Source organism: Ursus arctos, unplaced genomic scaffold (assembly GCF_023065955.2).
Source record: "Ursus arctos isolate Adak ecotype North America unplaced genomic scaffold, UrsArc2.0 scaffold_12, whole genome shotgun sequence".
Lineage (NCBI taxonomy): Eukaryota > Metazoa > Chordata > Mammalia > Carnivora > Ursidae > Ursus > Ursus arctos.
In genome coordinates this window covers 48,960,937-48,982,147 of record NW_026622786.1, presented here as the reverse complement: position 1 = coordinate 48,982,147, position 21,211 = coordinate 48,960,937, and the positions used below count along the sequence as shown (strand labels likewise).

The 21,211-nt window shown below is 34.8% G+C and overlaps 1 protein-coding gene across 2 annotated transcripts in view; it reads left to right on the top strand.

Annotated features, from left to right (window-relative positions):
• The window catches only part of LRRC7 (leucine rich repeat containing 7), a 508,428-nt gene that overhangs the window by 172,717 nt on the left and 314,500 nt on the right, over window positions 1-21,211 (top strand). The window lies entirely within an intron of this gene.

Genomic DNA, 21,211 nt, shown 5'->3' with positions numbered 1-21,211 from the left:
CCTTTGTCCTTTGCTCATTTGTTTCTCTTTCACTGACTGACTTATTCATGTAGCATTATGCTCTCTAGCTGCATCCATATTGCAAATGGCAAGATTTCATTCATTTTTATGGAAGAAATATATATATATATATATATATATATATATATATATATGCCTCAAGAGACATATCTAGAAGGATGTTGCTATGGCTCATGTCAAAGAGATTGTTGCCTATGTTCTCCTCTAGGATATTGATGGTTTCAGGCCTCACATTTAGGTCTTTCATCCATTTTGAATTTATTTTTGTGTATGGTGTAAGAAAGTGCCCCAGTTTTATTCTTTTGCACAAAGCAATCCAGTTTTCCCAACACTATTTGTTGAAGAGACTGTCTTTTTCCTATTGCATTTCTTGACTCTTTTGTTGCAGATTGTTTGACCATATAATCATGGGTTTGTTTCCGAGCTTGCTATCCTGTTCTATTGATCTGTCTGTTTTTGTGCCAGTACCATACTGTTTTCATTACTACAGCTTTGTAATGTAACTTGAAATCTCAATTGTGATACTTCCAGCTTTTTTTCTTTCTTAAGATTTTTTTGGTTATTTGGGTTCTTTTGTGGCTCCAGCCAAATTTTAGGATTATTTATTCTGGTTATGTGAAAAATACTTTTGGTATTTTGTTAGGGCTTTCATTAAATCTGTAGATTGCTTCGGGTAGTATGGACATTTTAACAGCATTTGTTCTTTCAATCCATGAGTGTAGAATACCTTTCATTTGTTTGTGTTGTCTTTAATTTCATTCATCAATGTTTTATAATTTTCAGAGTACCGGGTTTTCATATCTTTGGTTAAGTTTCGTGCTAGATGTTTATTCTTTTTGGTGCAATTGTAAAGGGGATTGTTTTCTTAATTTCTCTTTCTGTTGTTTTATTTTTAGTGTATAGAAATGTGATGGATTTCTGTACATTGATTTTGTATCCTGTGGACTTATTGAATTCACTTATCAGTTCCAGTAGTTTTTTTGGTGGATTCTAGGATTTTCTATATAGAGTCATATGTCATCTGCAAATAGTGAAAGTTTTACTTCTTCCTTACCAACTTGGATGTGTTTTATTCTTGTCTATTCTTTTTGTTGTTGAATTCCTGTGGCTAGGACTTCCAGTACTATGTTGAATAGAAGTGGTGAAAGTGGACATCCCTGTCTTGATCCTTTTTTTTAATTTATTTATTTGACAGAGAGAGAGACAGCCAGCGAGAGAGGGAACACAAGCAGGGGAGTGGGAGAGGAAGAGGCAGGCTCCCAGCAGAGGAGCCTGATGCAGGGCTCGATCCCAGGGATCCAGGATCACACCCTGAGCCAAAGGCAGACACTTAACGACTGAGCCGCCCAGGCGCCCCACCTATCTTGATCCTGATCTTAGGGGGAAAGCTTTCAGTTTTTCACCCTTGAGTATGATGTTAACCGTGCGTTTTTCATATATGGCTTTTATTGTGTTTAGCTATGTTCCCTCCAAACCTACTTTTTTGAAGGTTTTTATCATGAATGAGTGTTGTATTTTGTCAAATGTTTTTTCTGCATCTGTTGAAATGATCATATGGCTCTTATCCTTTCTTTTATTGAAGCAATGTATCACGTTGATTGATTTGCAAATATCAAACCACCTTTGCATTCCAGGAATAAAGTCCACATAATTGTGGTGAATAATTTTTTAAATGTATTGGAATTGATTTGCTAATGTTTTGTTAAAGATTTTTGCATCTATGTTCATCAGAGATATTGGCCTGTAGTTCTCTTTTGTTTGCAGTCCTTTATCTGGTTTTGGATCAGGGTAATGCTGGTCTCATAGAATGAGTTTGGAAGCTTTCCTTCCTCTTATATTTTTTGGAATAGTTTGAAAAGAATAGGTATTAACTTTTCTTTTAAAGTTTAATAGAATTCAACTGTGAAGCCATCTCATCCTAGACTTTTGTTTCTTGGGAGTTTTTTGATTATTGATTCAATTTTGTTGCTGGTAGTCAGTTTATTCAAGTTTTCTATTTCTTCCTGATTCAGTTTTGGGAGGATATATGTTCTAGGAATTTATCCATTTCTTGTAGAAACCAGCTTCTGGTTTTATTCATTTATTTCTGCTCTAACCTTTATTATTTTCTTCCTTCTGCTGGTTTTGTGTTTTGTTTGTTTTTACTTTTCTAGTTCCCTTAGTTGTAAGATGTACAAGTGATGAGAGTGGACATCCCTGTCTTGATCCTGATCTTAGTGGGACAGCTTTATTCGATATTTTTCTTGCTTCTTGAGATAGTCCTGTATTACTATAAAATTCCCTCTTAGGACAGCTTTTGCTGCATCCCAAAGATTTAGACCATTGTGTTTTCATTTTCATTTGTCTCCATGTATTTTTTGATTTCCTCTTTGATTTCTTGGCTGACCCATTCATTGTTTAATAGCCTGTTATTTAACCTCCATGTATTTGTGCTCTTTCCAGATTTTTTCTTCTGGTTGATTTCTAGTTTCATAGTGTTGTGGTCAGAAAGGATACATGGAATGACCACCCTTTTTAAATTTGTTGAGACTTATTTTGTAGCCTAATATGTTCCATATGCACTTGAAAAGAATGTGTATGTTCTGCTGTTTTAGGATGGACTGAAATGTAAATTGTTTTTTTTCTTTTTTTTTAATTCAATTAGCCAACATATAGTACATCATTAGTTTCAGGCGTAGGGCTCAGTAATTTATCAGTTGCATATAACACCCAGTGCTCATTACATAATGTGCTATCCTTAATGGGTATCACCCAATTACCCCATCCCCCCACCCACCTCCCTTCTACCAACCCTCAGTTTCTTTCCCATAGTTAAGAGTCTCTCATGGTTTGTCTTCCTCTCTGCCTCCCATTTTCCCTCCCTTCTCCTATGATCCTCTGTGCTGTTTTTTATATTCCTCTTACAAGTGAAACCATATGATAATGTCTTTCTCTGACTGAGTTATTTCACTCGGCATAATATCCTCCAGTTCCATCCATATAAATGGTAAGATTTCATCTTTTCTGATGGCTGAGTAATATTCTATTATATATATATATATACCACATCTTCTTTATCTATTCTTCTGTCAATGGATATCTCAGCTCTTTCCATAGTTTCGCTATTGTGGACATTGCTGCTATAAACATTGGGGTGCAGATGCCCCTTCAGATCTCAATGTTTGTATCCTTTGTGGTAAATACCTACTAGTGTAATTCCTGGGTCATAGGGTAGCTCTATTTTTAACTTCTTGAGGAACCATCGTACTGTTTTCCAGAGTAGCTGTACTAGCTTGCATTCTCACCAACAGCGTAAGAGGGTTCCCCTTTCTCCACATCCTCACAAACATTTGTTGTTTCCTAACTTGTTAATTTTAGCCATTCTGACTGGTGTGAGGTGGTATTTCATGGTGGTTTTAATTTGTATTTCCCTGATCCCGAGTGATGTGGAGCAGTTTTTCATGTGTCTGTTGGCCATTTGTAGTCTTCTCTGGAGAAATGTCTGTTCATGTCTTCTGCCCATTTCTTGACTGGATTATTTGTTTTTTGGGCGCTGAGTTTGATAAATTCTTTATAGATATTGAATACTTGCCCTTTATTTGATATGTCATTTGGAAATATCTTCTCCTTTGCTGTGAAAAAGCTTTTTTATCTTGATGAAGTACCAATAGTTCATTTTTTACTTTTATTTCCCTTGCCTTTGGAGACACTGTTAGCAAGAAGTTGCTGCAGGTGAGGTCACAGAGATTGTTTCCCTGTGTTCTTTTGATGGATTCCTGTCTCATCTATTTTGAGTTTATCTTTGTGTATGGTGAAAGAGAATGGTCCAGTTTCATTCTACATGTGGCTGTCCAATTGTCCCAACAACATTTGTTGAAGAGACTGTCTTTTTTCCATTGGATATTCTTTACTGCTTTGTCAAAGATTAGTTGACCATAGACTTGAGGGTCTATTTCTGGGTTCTCTATTCTGACAGACAGAGAGAGAACCAGTGAGAGAGGGAAAAAAGCAGGGGGAGTGGGAGAGGAAGAAGCAGGCCCCCAGCAGAGCAGGGAGCCCAATGAGGGGCTCGATCCCAGAACCCTGGGATCACACCCTGAGCTGAAGGCAGATACTTAACGACTGAGCCACCCAGGCGCCCCTGGGTTCTCTATTCTGTTCCATTGATCTATGTGTCTGTTTTTGTGCCAGTACATTACTATCTTGATGATTACAGCTTTGTAATAGAGCTTGAAGTCCGGAATTGTGGTGCCACCAGCTTTGTTTTCTTTTTCACGATTGCTTTGGTTATTTGAGGTCTTTTCTGGTTCCATACAAATTTTAGGATTATCTGTTCCAACTCTGTGAATAATGTCGATGGTATTTTTAAGAAGAAAAAAAACGCTCTGCCTCTTACTCTGATATTGAGGTAGTAAGGTTGTACATATTTACTCTATTTCTATTTAAAAGTGGAAAATGTCTAAAATATGTGATTACGTGCTCTTTAATTTCTATACTGTACTCAATTATATCTATTATAATCTTTATAAAATAACCATAATACTCATGATAACTCTGAGACAAGCAGAAAAAAATTAATTATTCTAAATATATTCCCTTTACTATGGGGAAAATATTTTTAAAATATAAGTGAAATGCTTATTCTGAGAAGCTAAAAAGATTACTCTAATTACCTGGTATATTCATTTATCTCAACATCCATCTTGTTGCCTACTCTGAACCCTGCATGCTCTCAAGCTCAGTATACACATACAAACGCACAAACACGATGCATATAAATTCATTTAATGAATTCCTTTCTAATATCCTTAAAAATGAAGCAGATGGTCCAGGAGAATAATGAAATCATGTCACTTTTCTGCTTCAGATTAGATTTGGCCCCTGGTTCAGAGCCAGTCTCAGAAGACAGTTGTTGCTGCTCACTGAGAAACTAGGTGCATTTTGTCTCCATTGATGCTCATTGCTGCACCTTGTTTTCTTCTACATACATCTAGAAAATGTGAAATAGAAGGAAGATTTGTTCTGACAACATTCATGTGTTTATATCACTATAATTGCTAGAGGTGGATTGAACTCTAACTGGGTTCATGAAACAAAGTAAAACACTGAATTTATATTACTGTAAGAATTGTTTGTTCTGTGGCATCCTGTATTAGTAAGAAAAGTAAATATTCTTCATTTAAGCTTGGTGCAAAATTCCAAGGTCAGTTAACAGAAGTGCTATCAAGAGGCATTTCCATTTGAAAGGATCCATTAGTGACAGTAAAGAACAAAATCTTAGAATTTTTTTCTTCCCCATTTATTCATGTTATTATAAAAGCCTTTCCATACAAACACAATCAAATGAGACATTAAATTCTATTAACCCTTCACATATAATGATGTATCCTTTATATAGTCGTTTATATCATTCTCTTGTAGTGCACCCACCTGCTCAAGAACCATGGCCAATTTTACACTTAACAAAAATATCTAGATTATTCGTACACTGTTCTGCAACTATACCTGAGAACGAAACTAATTATCTAAAGGAGAATGTTTCTGCGACTAAAAAATGAGAAACCTATGGGATTGGCAGAAGCCCTTATCCAAGATGGGATAAGAGAGTTCCCAAAGATGATATTTAAAGGCAGTGATTGGTGAAAAATAAAATTTTTCCTATTTGTAAGCCATTGAGTTAAGTTCACTCAAGAAACTGATTTTATAAACATAAATTAAAGAAAGAACAAATAAAGGAAAAGATTATAAACACCTCAAATTATACTTTGCTTTATCAAACTGACAGTGGTTGAAAATAAACTGATAATATCTTCTATGCAAAGAAATAGTTATTCATATACAATACTCTGCATAGTATTAATTGGTACAATAATTGAGCAATTTTGTAATATAAAAGTGTTTAAATTCTTTTCACCTAGTAAATGCATAAGAACTTGTATTTGAAATTGTTTATGAAGGCATTAGTTATAATTGTGGAAAATGGCAAACATAAATTTATAGATTAGGAAAAAGATTGGTCAAATAAATTGGTAGGCGTATTCACAGCAGAGTATTTCATTATCTTCACAAAGTATGTTTCTAGGAACGTTTAATGGTATGAGAAAATGTTCATAGTTTAATGCTAAGCAGAAAAGCACAAGACAAAACAATATATTTAATTTTAATAATATACAAATATGTTGTATGTTTGTGCATGTATGTATGCGTATATATGTATGTATTTTGAGTACAACCTTAAATGGATGATAGAAAATACTCCAATATGTTTATAGTGCTGGATTTCTGGATGATAGGAATGTAGTGAATTTTATTACACTTTTCTGTATTTTCCAAATTCTTAGTAATAAATATGCTGAAGAAAATAACAAGTGAGATTTTAAGTAGCAATATTTTGATTGAGCAGAATTATGTGCCCACAATGTCTAAACAGCTCTTCTCTCATTGTTCTTATTTTTTCTCTCTGCCAGTATGCTCATTAGAAAAGTATAACTCAGATATATTTCACATGGTCTGGTGGTTAATAATGTACTTTCAAGATAATATAATTTCTATTTCTATTCTCTTTCAAATAGTCTTCAATTTACTTCCATTATCAGTTTAGGATGTCCATATTGACATATAATGCTCTCTCTTTTCTATTAGAATGGCTCCTTCTAAACAAGATATGCCCACCGTTTTCAAATGATAACCACCATATCAATTTTTCAAGACACTTCTGAAATCTTTAAGTCTTTGGGTTAAATTTTTAAGTTCAAGTAGTTTATTATATTCACTATGTGTATTGATGAAAGACATTGAAAATCATTTCTTTTCCAGCATGTTTATTTCTGAGATTGAAGGGGTAACCTATCCATTTTTTTCTTTTGGTGACATCACACATGTTGTTCTTCAGAGTATCTAATTTTATACTTTTGTTGGACAATTTTAGCTGTAACTGAAATTTTAAGTTTCAAGTTTTAAGTCTTCTTCAAACAGTTGGTAAAATCTAAGGCCAAACAAAAGTTCCATCTTTGCCTCTATTCATTAATCTGTTTTTGCCTCTCTTCATTAATCTGCATGTCTGTCTTGGATTAGGAGAACAATAGCAACAACAAAAGACAGAGCTTATGCTCTAATTAAGAACTCATACTATCTCAAGAGACTGACAAGAAAACAGTTGTAATAAGTTGCCTTACTGGGCTCTGAGTTTTATAGACACTGGAGAAGAGCCACCTAACTGTTGAATGGAAGCTGAAGAAGGGGGTTGTGTTAGTTTGCTAGGGCTGCTGTAATAAAGACCCCAAATTAGATGGCTCGAACAAAAGAAATTTGTTGTCTCATAATTCTGGAGGATAGAAATACTAAATCAAGTCTTGTTAGTGTTGATTCCTTTGGAAGACTGTGAGGGATGGATCTGTTCCAGAAATGTCGCTTTGACTTACAGGTGGATGTCTTGTCCATGTCCCTTCACATCTTCTCTTTCAGTACATCTTTCTTCAAATGATCTTCTTTTTATAAGAATACCAGTCGTATTAGAGTAGGGTCCCATCCTACTCTGGTATGACTTCATCTGAACTAATTACACCTGCAGCAACCCTATTTTCAAATTCTGAGGTAGTAAAGGTTAGAACTTCAACACATGAATTTTAGGAGGATACAATTCACTTATAACAGGGATAGTAGAGGAAAATTCTGCACGAGGATAATCCCTGATAATCTCTGACTTTCTCCTTAAAATTTCTATGTACATTTTCTTTCTTCCTTTCTTTCTTTCTTTCTTTCTTTCTTTCTTTCTTTCTTTCTTTCTTTCTGAGTTTAGTTGAAAATGATAAGGAAGAGATGATCTGGCAAGAGAGTTCAGGAGAACAGGAAATACAAAGGCACAAAAGCATGGAATGTAAGGCATGAGTGTGGTTTGGAAGGAGACTGTAGTTTTGGCAAAGGCTTATATAGTCTCAACTCAGCAATATAGGATTGATGGTGAAGGAGACAGGGAAACTGGGAAGAATTTTACATGTGTTTAGATTTGAATTTTAGAAATGTTTACTCTGGTAGCACTGTGATCTTTGTGAAGTACTCTGTCTACCAAAAGGACCCCATTATTTAAGCATGCTCTTTCACTCCAAGACCTCTCCTGCCTTTTTAAAGCCTTTTCCAATTCTCTTTGCAAAAAGTTTGCTCCTGATTTTATTCTCTTAATTTTCTCAAATCCTGTTGCCTTTCACCATTTCCTAAATAATTTAATTCAGTAAGGATTTAAACAAACAACAAAAATCCCATATATAGCATTTATTACTTCCAACATGAATAAAGATAACTATTTAAATACTCAAGATGTTTTAATTCATTGTGTAAAATTGTACTTTTAATCTCATATCGAAGACTAACAATGAAAAAAAATCTCAGAATCGTAACAAAGTAGTTCCATTTTAAAATGAGTCTGATTCTGCCATGTTAACTTTCATGAACATTTCATTTAACAATTATTAAATCTCTGAGTGCATTATCACATGCCTTTAACTTCCTTGCAAAAAGCTTCTTAAATTAATTTTTCTTTTATATTAACTCTTTTTTCAGCCTGAGGGTGACATCAAGTAGGCTTATATGTTTCATGAATCTCTTAAAATCTTTCCAATTATAAAGTAACTGCCTAGATTTATACCCAAAGCAACTTAATTGATTAAAAGATTATCACTACAAGCCCTGTTTATTTAGTTTCAGAATTGCAGCATTTGCTCGGTCCTGAAGGCACAAGTACCACCATCATCAGCATTAATTAAAATATTAATAAACATAGATAATATTAGAAGTTATCTATAGTTATGATAGAAGAATGAGCATAAAGCAGCATGAAATACCATCCAAAAATGCTGTCTTCAATCTGCTTATATCAGATTGAAAGCCTACGTCTTTTATCACATCTTGTGAAGGGCACCATATTGACATTGTGTCAACATCACAAAAGGCAAGAAATCCCTGAGATGAGACAACTATGTGGAAAATACTTTCTTACTAGCTCCTACTAAAGCTCCTAGTCAAGATGTGAAGGTTTTCACATAGATTGACTCTTTACAAAAATAAATATTGGTCATCATATGCCCAGATTTTCATTAAATAAAATATTTAATTAAATTACATCTAAATGTACTATACATATCTCTGGCTTTTCAATAAATCATGCTGAATAATTGATCTTTTCTTGGTAACTCAGTCATCATTAAGAACATAAACCATTGTCTTATACTACAGTATAAAAATATCTCAGGAGATATTAAGGTATAAAACCATCATCTGAATAATTTATTCAAGGATGAGATAAGTGATTAGGCTAAGGTTGCAACCAAACCTAATTTTCTAGTAATTAAATAGCTTGTATCTTACCATTTCCATTCTATTCTCTTATTCTGTTTCTCTATATAAACAAGTCTTCAAATCCTATTCCAGAAAGTTATTATTTTAAGTTATCACCTTATGAAAGTTAAATCTTTGAAAGTGTCCTAATGCTTAGAAATTTGTTTCTTCATACTAATCTTGGCTAGGGTTCACATCTTGCCTGAAAGCAATATTCTTCAAGAAATAGAACTGTAACAGTTTTTTTTTCTTTTTTGTTGTTTATTTAGATTTTTAAATTCTAATTAGTTAACATGTAGTGTAATATTCATTTCAGGAGTAGAATTTAGTGATTTTTCACTTACCTATAATGCCCTGTCCTCATCGTAACAAGTGCTGACCCATCACCCATTTAGACTACCCACCACCTAGCTCCCTCCATCTACCCTGTTTGTTCTCTGTTGTTGTCTCATGGTTTGCTTCCCTCTCTCTTTTCTTTTTCCTTCCTACATGTTCATCTGTTTTGTTTCTTAAATTCCACATCTGAGTGAAGTCATATGTTATTTGTCTTTCTCTGACTGACTTATTTCATTAGCACAACACTCTAGCTCCATATGTCACAACTATATGTACATGTCTATATATGTCACAACTCCTTTATCAATTCCTCAGTTGATGGGCAGTTGAGCTCTTTCTATAGTTTGGCTATTGTTGAAAAACCCACTATGAACATCAGGGTGCATGTGCCTCTTTGAGTCTATATTTTGTATCCATTGGGTAAGTACCTAGATGAGCAATTGCTGAGTCGTTGGGTAGTTCCATTTTTAAGTGTTTGAGAAATGTCCACACTGTTTTCCAGTGCGGATGCAGCAGTTTGCATTCCCACCAAGAGAGTATAAGTGGGTTCCCCTTTCTCCATATCCACACCAACACCTGTTGCTTCCTGTGTTGTTAATTTTAGCCATTGTGACTGGAGAGAGGTGATATCCCCTTGTACTTTTGATTTGTATTTCCCTGATGATGAGTGATGTGGAGGATCGTTTCATGGGTCTGTTGGCCATCTGGATGTCTTTTTCAGAAAAAAGTCTATTCATGCTTTTTTCCATTTTTAAACTGTAGTATTTGTTTTTTGAGTGTTCATTTTATAAGTTCTTTATATACTGTAACAGTTTTTTAAAGAATTAGAACTTTTCCCTGAACTTGAGCTATTTTTAATCAGTCTTCAAGTTTGCTTTCTACTGTCTTCTATAGCTATATTTATATATTTACGTAAATCAGTAGATAAAAATTCCAAGACAGGATGTGTGGTCAGAAAAGAAATGAAGTATTAAAATATTGTTATTCATCTATGTGATACAATAAGGAGAAATTTTGAGTAAGCCTATATATGCCATTACTTATTACAAATCTCTCAAGAGATTTTTTTTCAGATTGAGTCTATAATCCTTAGGTTGATGTTCTTTAGGGTAGTGTTAAGATGATAATATAAACAGTAAGGAGAAAGAAGACAAGGAAAGCAGCCTTATTTATAGTCTGGAACAGCCAGAGAAGACTTTATAAAGAAAAATTTGACCTCCCATGAGTGATCCAGACTCAAGTGCTGCGGATTTTTTTCTAACAGTACACACTGACTAGTAGGCAAGGACATAAATAAAGAGTAAAACAAAATATTCCATTTATTATTCCAAAAAATTCCAATTCACAGATTTTTGTAACGTCTGGTACTGTGATGTTTTAAGATCTGCAAATAAATTATAATAGCCAACAAATAAAATCATTCAAGATGATTTAAAGAGATGTAAACATGTTACCATAGATTGGTTGGTGACTTTAGATGAAGAAAATGGATAAGGGACATTCAACATTGAGAGTGGTATAAGCTAGAGCATAGAATTGGAAATGTATGCTTGTAGGAGTAAAATAGCTGAAAAGTTAGGTTGAAGACAGCTTGAATGTCAAGCTAAAGAATCTTGTAGATGAGCCTTTCCTAAAATGTGTGGTTCAGAATACTGAATCCTAATTATAGTGATAAACTTAAAGTTTTTAACTTTTTAATTTTTAAAAAAGTGGTTTAGGAAACACTGGTTTGAACAAAGATAAGCATAATCCTTTATCACAAGACCTCTCTGAGCCCTTAATATGCTAATTCACACTGCTTATTTCTTGGAGGAAAATACAACCCAGGACTGGGAAACATTGCTGTTGAAAATGTAGATGCAGTGAAGCTTCTAGAACTAGGGAATGGACATACATTTTAGAAAATTAATGAAGATATTTAGTGTAAATGTCAATATATAAAATGATAAAGCACTAATATTTTCTTGTATAGCAATTATCATAATGTACAATTACAGATTTATTTGAAAACCTTTTATTTAATATTCATCTCCCTCACAATCCAATGAATTCATTAGAGCAGTGACCGGAGTTCTTTTAAGTTCTTTTCGCTGGTATTTCCTAGCCTATAGCCTAGTACCTAGCCCATTGTAGACACTTAATAAATATTTATTGAATAAATGATTACAGAGGAAAGATGTCTGGAAATAGTATACTTTCATTCAGTATTAATTTCAGCAATATTCCTAGGAGATGGCAAGGGTCTGAACTAGATTGAGTACATGGTAAAGAAAGGAAGAGGAAGATGAGAAATGTTTAATATAGAAAAAAAAAGAGAGGAACAATAAAAGATGACTCCAAGGTACAGAATTGAGAGAATGAAAACACAACTAATCAAAACAAGAAATCCAGAAATAGAGCAGTGTCTGGTACAGAGTAGGAACTTAATAAATATTTCCAAATTCTGCTTTAGACAAGTAGAGTGTTAGTTAAAAATTGGTAGTTCATTAAGCAGTTAGGAACTACATCAGGGATAATGGTTTATATTAGAAATCATTCATAGAAACTCTTTGAAATCTCTTTGAAGTCAGTAGATGAAAATTCCTGGGAAGAATGTGCAGAGAGAGAACGGAGCATTGCTGTTCTTAAAATAAGTAACTTGTCTAAAAGCAGAACTTAGAAATATTTAATAAACTCCTACTTGGTACCAGGTATCATGCTTTCTTTCTTGATTTCTTGTTTTGATTGCTGGTGTGATATCAGCATTAAAGACCATAAAGGGTTTGTCCCAATACCAGTCCATCGATCTTCACAAAGATAAACTGGTTTGCTTGTATGGATAGCAAATCAAACCATGTGTAACAGTTGCAGGCTTTCAAATATTGTAATGATAAAATGAAAACAAACCTATGAAATTGGAGTATTTTTGAAATATAATTATTTCAACAGTCAAAAAACAAAGAAAGAAGCCTTAAATGTTCCACTTAGAGTCCTAGAATCACCATGTATGTTGTCTGGATAAGGAGGTTTCAGAGACATACTTGAGGTTAGGTAATGGCTTTAAAGATGTTTCTTGAAGTAGGACATGGAGAGAGCTTGGCAGGTTTTCATATCCCTGTGGCACACTTAGTGAAGCAAAGGGTTTCTCAGCAAATAAATTAGAAACATTTGTCATTTGAAAAATGTAAGACCGTGCCAACTAATGAAAACAGCCAGAGTATTTATCACAAATCTTGGAAAGATCGTACTTTCTTTTGTCTTTTTGTCTTTCCAGGTATGGAATATTAGGTAAGGATAACATGGACAAACATGGGTCTAAAATCCTAGGGAATGCAGTAGTATTGAAATTCAGGTGTTTTGATACACATATTCTTATTATTTGAGTCAACTACCACAGGCGTAATTCTTAAGTGGTTGCAAAAATCTTTCACTTAAATCAATAGAGAAGGATTTGAAGAATGTAGCAAGATGAATCTTTTTGTTACTTCACCTTGGTTAGTCCAGGTTAGCAAGCCCTGCTGTATAAATGCATTTTGCTCTGGGAGAGTGTTGAAAGGGAGGCTATTGACTGCACACTGTGGCAAAGAAAAAGAAAAATCCTCTTTAGCAATTCAATTTAGATTAAAAATGTATATATTTTCAGGAAAGAAGAGAATCCATGCAGTGCCCTGAGAATCTAGAAAAGGATTCTCTTATCTTACATTTCAAGGAATTTACTGGTAGGGCTTTAACAGAAAGAGATGAATACCTGTTTACCTATTTTCCTCTTGTCTTTTAAATCCCTTTGAAAAACTGAAAATCTAAGAATTACTTTTTTGGATGTGTGCCAAGGATCCATGTTAACACGGGAAGTCAGATTACTTTTGAGTCAAAGTCCAAACACTGGATGCGAAGCTACACGCCCCTCTATGGTATACCGGGCACTGGTCATGTTTTGGAGAAAAACAAACATGCTCTTCTGTATAGCATGTATGTAACCTACTCATTCTTGTGTTTTGTGTTCTACCCAATTCCTGAAACACTTTCTCCATTCTACCTTTCTACATTTCCATTCCTTTGACATTCAAAGAAGTCTTTAAAACTGATTGCTAGATATTTCCCTCACTGCTACTCTTCATTCCGTTTTGCACCTACGAAATATTTTATGTCTAAATCACTGTCAAGCATGTGCATGTGTGCATGCCTATGTGCATGCATGTGTGTGTGTGTGTGATAGAACTGCTGATAAATTCATGTCTTTGTAAATTCTCATATGCTAACCTACATACATGGCTGTTAATGTAATACAGAATCTGCTAAAGTAAAAAAAAATCAATGGCTTCGGAGTAAAAAGATATGATATCCAATTTCAGGTATACTAATTATTCTGGTGTGACCTTATATATATCACAGACTCACTAAACTTTGGTTTGCTACTAAAATATGGAAAACAATATATGAATACCTATTTCTTGTAAAAAAAGCAAGATGATAGATTGCAAATTGGTTTGAAATTTTCAAAAATCTGTATAAACAGAAGTGATTATAATCATGTTTAGCTCCTATATTCATTAATAGTTAATATTTTTAAAGTACTCTAAATCAGATACTAGACAAGTGGCTGGAAATATACATTGCTGTACAGGCTAGACATGGTCCATGTCTTCACAGAGCTTTCAGTCTAGTGGACAAGCTTGATATTGAGTACGTTACTGAAATGTAATCAAAGGGAATTGCAGCATATAGCTGGAACACGTTCTCAAGAATCACAGCCTGCTTTGTTGAATAGGAAGAGGCTATTTTCCCTTAAAGTAATTTTTTTTAAAAGGCAAGGGAAATTGTCTTATATAGAGGCAGCCCTATTTCTGTGGGCCCTAGGAAAAAAAGAAAATTTAGTCTTAGGAATGCAAAAGAAATCATGAATACAAATAGCACAGAAAGCAATCAGAAGAGTGGTACCTACCTGGCCAGGCTGCAAAGGGAGCTCGGTGTGAGTGTGGAAGGTAGGAATCAGACCTCAAGACTGTATTATACTTGGCAGGCCACAGTAAAAATTTTGGACTTCGCCCGGAGGGCAGAGAGGAGTCATTGAAGTATTTGCAGCAAGAGGGTGACATACTATTTGTGTTTTATAAGGTCACTGCAGCTGTACTGTGTTAGAAGAACAACAGACAAGTATAAATGCAAGAGATAATAGTTCGAGCTAGGTTGCTGGGCACTTGAAATGAAGAAAAATAGGCTTCATTGAGGAAATATTCCAGCTATTTAATCATTAATACTTGGTGATTGTTAGGGATGTGGAGTGTGGGAATTAGAGGAGTCAAGGACAATGCCAAAGTTTCTGTCTTGAGAAACTGGGTGAATGGTGTTGCTGTTCACTGAGATGGAGAACATAGGAGGAGGAGGAGGCTTGGGCAGAGCAGTAATTGCTAAGACTGAGTGAATGCTTAAAACCTGAAAAAACAATTGTAAGTGCTTTGTATGCACTCTGTTATTTGGCAGATGACTAAATATAGGGATAAAATAATGTACCAACTCACACAGCCAGAGTCCAAGCTCTTGACCATGATGATGTGCTCTGTACCTTTCAAGAGCGTCACATCAATTTTGAACACGTTATGTTTGAGATGCTCTTAAAACATAAAGTGGAAATGATGAGGGAAATAAATCTGAGTAGAGATAAAAGAAATTTTACAGCCAGCTATTATCAAAGTTAAATGAAGTCGGGTGAATGAAGATTGTAAAGGGAGGGAATGTATAGTTAAAAAGGCAACAAGCCTGGGGCAGGGGCAGGGGCGAGGACCATATCTAATATTATAAATCTCAGTGTTCAGTAAAGAGGATGGCACCTTCTTGAAAGACTGAAATGGAAGAACCAAAGTGGAAGAATAAATGTCAGAAGAGTATGATGTCAGGGGAGCCAAAGAATGTTTCCAAAAAAAGGATGTAGTCCTCTAATGCTCCTAATAGGTAGGGTAAGAAGAAAGGAAAAGTATGAATTATTTTAAACATGGAAGTTAATCTCTCACCTTCCTTATTTATCTATTCTTAAAATGCAGATCATTCCACTAAACTAAAAGGAACTTTAAAATACATATACTCAGAGCACCTGGGTGGCCCAGTCGATTAAGCATCCAGCTCTTGATTTCTGTTCAGGTCATGATCTCAGGGTCATAAGATGAGCCCTGCGTCAGGTTCTGCACTTAGTGGAATATGCTTCTCTTCCTCTCCCTCTGCCCCTTCCGGAATACTGTCTCTCTTTCTCCCTTTCTCAAATAAATAAGTCTTTAAAAATAAATAAATAAAAATAAAATACACATAATCATATGGACAGAGAAAATAGAAGAGAAGGCATCAGGAAATAAGAAATTTCAATGAATTTTGAGATGAAAGAGAAGGAATATGTAGTTAATATCATCTACATACAAAATACAGTTAGCTACAATATAGTATGAAAATTGATTTACTGCACAGACCTCCTTATAGTCTTGGAGACAACAGGTACCAGGCAAGAAACTGAAGATACTTAGTACTGAAAACAGGAAAATTGACTGAAATACTCTCTATATAAAGCTACATAGCTATGCCCCAGGCAGAAGACCAGAATATTCTTTGGCTTGCTGCCAGATCATCCTGCAATGAAACCTATCATGCATATAAAACTTCCAATTAGCATCCTAGAGCTTTACTCTTCAATTCTGAAGGACAGTCAGGGATCACCAGATATTTGTGGAAAACCCCTATTATGAAAGATAAAGATCGAAAGAAACACAGCAAATAGAACTTAGAAATAATGCAAAGAGCAGGGGGACAAAGACAAAAAGCCTATAGTTAATATCTTCTGAGAGAAATGAAAATGATATGGCACCCTCAAAAACAAACAGGTTACTATGTAAAAGGAGCATTCAGGAAGCAACAAATAACTTTTGACAGTAAAAATATGCCCCAGATAAAAGATAATACAGCAGATGAGTTTAGAAGATCAAGTTGAGAAAATCTCCCAGAAAATAGAATAACAAGACAAAGACACAGAAATTACAAAAGAAAAAAATAATTGAATTACAGGATACATCTAGGAGATAGGTCCTACACCAGCTAATTGAGATTGCAGAAAAAGAGAAAATAAAAACAATGTAGAGGAGACAATTACCAATTATATAATGACAGAAAATTTAACAAAATTAAAAGATAAGTGCTTCCAAAGTGTAAGAGTCTGTCAAGTACCCACTACAAAGGATTAAAAAACATGCATCAAAGCACATTACCATGAAGTTTCAAAAGACTGAAGACAACATAAAAATTCTAAGATGTTCTGGTGGAAGGGAAGGTGAGTATAACACAGGATTTTGAATAGTGATGGAACTTGATTTCCTGGCAACAACTTTAAAAGTTAGAAAATAATAAATTAAAAATGCCTTCAATTTTATGAAGGGAAATTAATTCTGACCCGGAAATATATATCCAGTCAAATTTTCACTTGTTTGTGGGTGAAATGAAACCATGTTCGGAGATTCATGTACCAGAGATCCTTTCTCAGTCAATTACTAGATGTTATATTCCACCTTGGATGTTGTATTCCAATAAGTCCATAAAGAAAAGACATGGGATTCAGAAAATAGAAGATGTAACACAAAAAAGAAATGGAAAATTCACAGAATAATAGTGAAGAGAGATTTTAGGATAACAGTTCCAGACAGGAACAAGAAAATACAGTGTTCCTGAAGGATTATTCCAGGGGGAAAATGACAGATTATACTCATTTGACTCTACCAAGAGGAAATAGAGAATTGAATTAATGAAAGGTACATAGAAAAATAAAGCAAAGAAAAAATAAGAAAATAAAGAAGCAAAAAAAATGCACAATAAATAAAATGTGATTGAATTATAATAGTATATAGTTATAATAAAATAAATACTATTAATTTAAAACAAAATTCCTCTCTCTATATTTTTGCTTGGTTAGAAGTGTGTTGGAATTTGTTAGCGGGAAGTTAAACCACATTACATGCTAGAAACCTGTAATTGAAAAATGAAGGAGTAGCGTTATAATCAAGTTATTTAGAAATTTAAGATGAAGAAAAGCTCAAAAATTGAAAGTTATTCGATGTAGGGAGCATAAATCAGGATTAGAAGGAGTTATGATTGAGAGATAGTCCAGAAATGAGATACCAAAGTTATCAATGGGTGCAGAAGAATGTTCAAGAAATGGTAAATGAATGGCATGAGAGAGGAAGATGTTACCACTAGATGATGAGACCATCAAAGGAAGAGGTGTTTTACAGGAGGAGAGAAGAATAATAGTTTTTAGAGAGCAAGGGGGATAACAATTCCACTTTCCAGCCCTGAAGTGTTTAAGGGGTGAGGATGTCAGCATGCTCCACTTTTAAAGGCTACAAGTGATTCAAGTTTTAGTTGAGACTGAGGGAGCATTTGGTGAAGAGGACAAGGCTCAATGGGATTATCAATCATGGTATAAGGCACATTCTCAGAGTTCAGAGGGAATAGAGAAGAGAGAAATTAGGTCAGGGGAAAACTTCAGTACATTGTGGAGATGAGAGAAGGGACAGAAAAGATGACCAGAAGAGCCTACATCTTGGGGCAGTGAAAAGGAAAACAGTCTTAAGTGAGCTGAATTCCAAAAGTCTTAGTGGACAGTGGACCCTCTGGCCAAATGGTTTAGGCGCAAGCCTGGATATTCTTTTTCCTCTTATTTTATATTTGAAAATTTACAGTGGCAGCAACAGACAGGTATCTAGAAATAGTTACATGGTTCAACACAATAGGGTGAGTGCTAGGCACTGGACAACACAGGCATGAACAGTTGAATGCACATTCATCTGTGGGTCAGAGAGGCAGACAGGGCATGACATTACAGCTGTGTGGTTGATGTGACTACTAGGGACTCAAATTAAAACCTGGGAATCTGGGAAGCTTTTCAGACACCTCTCTGTCCCCCAGGCTCCCCTCCCCCTCTCATTTAATCCAACACCAAAACACATTGGATTCCTCTTCTTATATATCTTTCCAATCCATCACTTCTTTCCATCCTTACTGTTACTGTCATAGTCTAAGCCATCATCACTTACCTTACAACTATAATAACTTCCACAAACATTTACTAGGTGCCTAATATGTGTCAGATATTTACTAGATGCATCTACTGGCTGCCTAATGTATGGTAGGTCCCAGGTAGAGACAGGAAAGGCACCAACGGATAATCAGGGATTTCAAGTAAGGTCAGGTAAAATAACAGTTACAAAACCTTGTGATTCAGGCTCTTAGAATGTGAAGTGTAGGAGTTCAAGAGATAGAAAGTAATGAAGAAGAAAGGTCATCTTTTTAATGTTTTTGGTTGGTCTTCTACAGAATACCAAGTGCAAATAACCATCTGTAAGGGCTGACTCATGAACCTGTCCTCAAAATATTATGTTATTAATTTTGGAAGTTAAAGAAAGGGTAAGGATGGCTTGGGCTGAATGTGCAACATCTCTTAAACATTTTCTACTCATTTCCCACCAAATTTGATTTAACCTAAGCAATTTAAAAGCAAAATGCTATGTTGTTTTTATAAACTAACACTACTTTCTGGTAATAAACTTAAGTTGGTAAGTCATATAAATCAACCAAAAAAGTTCATGTTTCAAATTAATGCTCATTTGGTACTACTCCGTAGCTGAGAAACTATATTGTATCTGTGAATTCAAAAATGAATAAGACAAGATCCTTTCTTCAAAGAACTTACCTAGGGGGGAAATAGAACATGTAATTGGGAAGCAATGTGGTTAGTGCTCTGGGAACTCAGAGGAAGACTCTAGTCGTTCTAACTGGAGACACATTCACAGAGGTACTGACCTTTAGTTAGAATGAGAAGTTTTTCAAATTGTCAATAGTTGATGGTGGTTGGGAGGGAGGGAGGAGAGCCCTAAATATATTCATTTAATCATTCATGAATTCATTTTTTATTTGTTTGTATTTTTGTATTTTTGTTGTTTTTAGTTTCAAGTTTTTATTTAAATTCCAGTTAGTTAACACACAGTGTGATATTAGTTTCAGGTGTAGACTTTAGTGATTCATCACTTATATATGACACCCAGGGCTCATCACAACCAGTGCCCTCCTTAATACCTATCATTCATTTAACCCATCTCCCCATCCACCTCTCCTCCAGCAACCCTCAGTTTGTTCTCTGTAATTAAGAGTCTGTTTCCTGGTTTGCCTCTCTCTTTTTCCCCCATGTTCATTTGTTTTGTTTCTTAAATTCCACATATGAGTGAAATCATATGGTATTTGTCTGTCTCTGACTGACTTATTTCACTTAACATAGTAGTCTCTAGCTCCATCCGTGTCTTTGCAAATGGCAAGATTTCATTCTTTTTGATGGCTGAGTAATATTCCACTGTATATATACACAACACATTTTCTTTACTGTTCCTCAGTCAGTGGACATTTGGGCTCATTCCATAATTTGGCTATTATTGATGATGCTGCTACAAACATTAGGGTGCATTTATCCCTTCAAATTAGTCTTTTTTATCCTTTGGGTAAATACATAGTAATACAATTGTTGGGTTGTAGGTTGGTTCTGTTTTTAATTTTTTGAGGAACATCCATACTGTTTTCCAGAGTGGCTGCACCAGTTTGCATTCCCACCAATGGGGTAGGAGGGTTCCCCTTTCTCCTCATTCTCACCAACACCTATTGTTTTCTGTGTTGTTAATTTTAGTCATTCTGACTGGTGGGAGGTGATATCTCATTGTAGTTTTGATTTGTATTTCCCTGATGATGAGTGATGGGCATCTTTTCATGTCTGTTAGCCATCTGGCTATCTTCTTTGGAAAAATATCTATTCATGTCTTCTGCCCATTTTTTAACTGGATTATTTGTTTTTTGGTTGTTGAGTTTTATAAGTTCTTTATAGATTTTGGATACTAACCCTTTATCAGATATGTCACTTACAAATATCTTCTCCCATTCTGTCGGCCTGATTTTTAGTTTTGTTGATTGTTTCCTTTGCTGTGCAGAAGCTTTTTATTTTGATGAAGTCCTAATAGTTTATTTTTGCTTTTGTTTCCCTTGCCTCTGGAGATCTGTCTAGTAAGAAGTTTCTACCACCAACATCAAAGAGATTACTGCCTCTGTTCTCCTCTAGGATTTTAATGGTTTCCTGTCTCACACTTAGGTCTTTCATCCGTTGGAATTTATTTTTGTGTATTGTTCAGGAAAGTGGTCCAGTTTCATTCTTTATCATGAAGCCGTCCAGTTTTCCAAACACCATTTGTTGAAGGGACTATCTTTTTTCCATTGGATATTCTTTCTGCTTTTTTGAAGATTAATTGACCATATAGTGTGAGTCCATTTCTGGGTTTTGCATTCTGTCCCATTCATCTATGGGTCTGTTTCTGTGCCAGTACCACACTGTCTTGATCACCACAGCTTTGTAATATAACTTAAAGTCTGGAATTGTGATGCCTCCAGCTTTGCTTTTTCTTTTTCAAGATTGCTTTGGCTATTTGGGGTCTTTTGTGGTTCCATAAAATTCCTTTGTTCATTCTACATTTGTTATTAAATATTTGCTGCATGTTGAGCA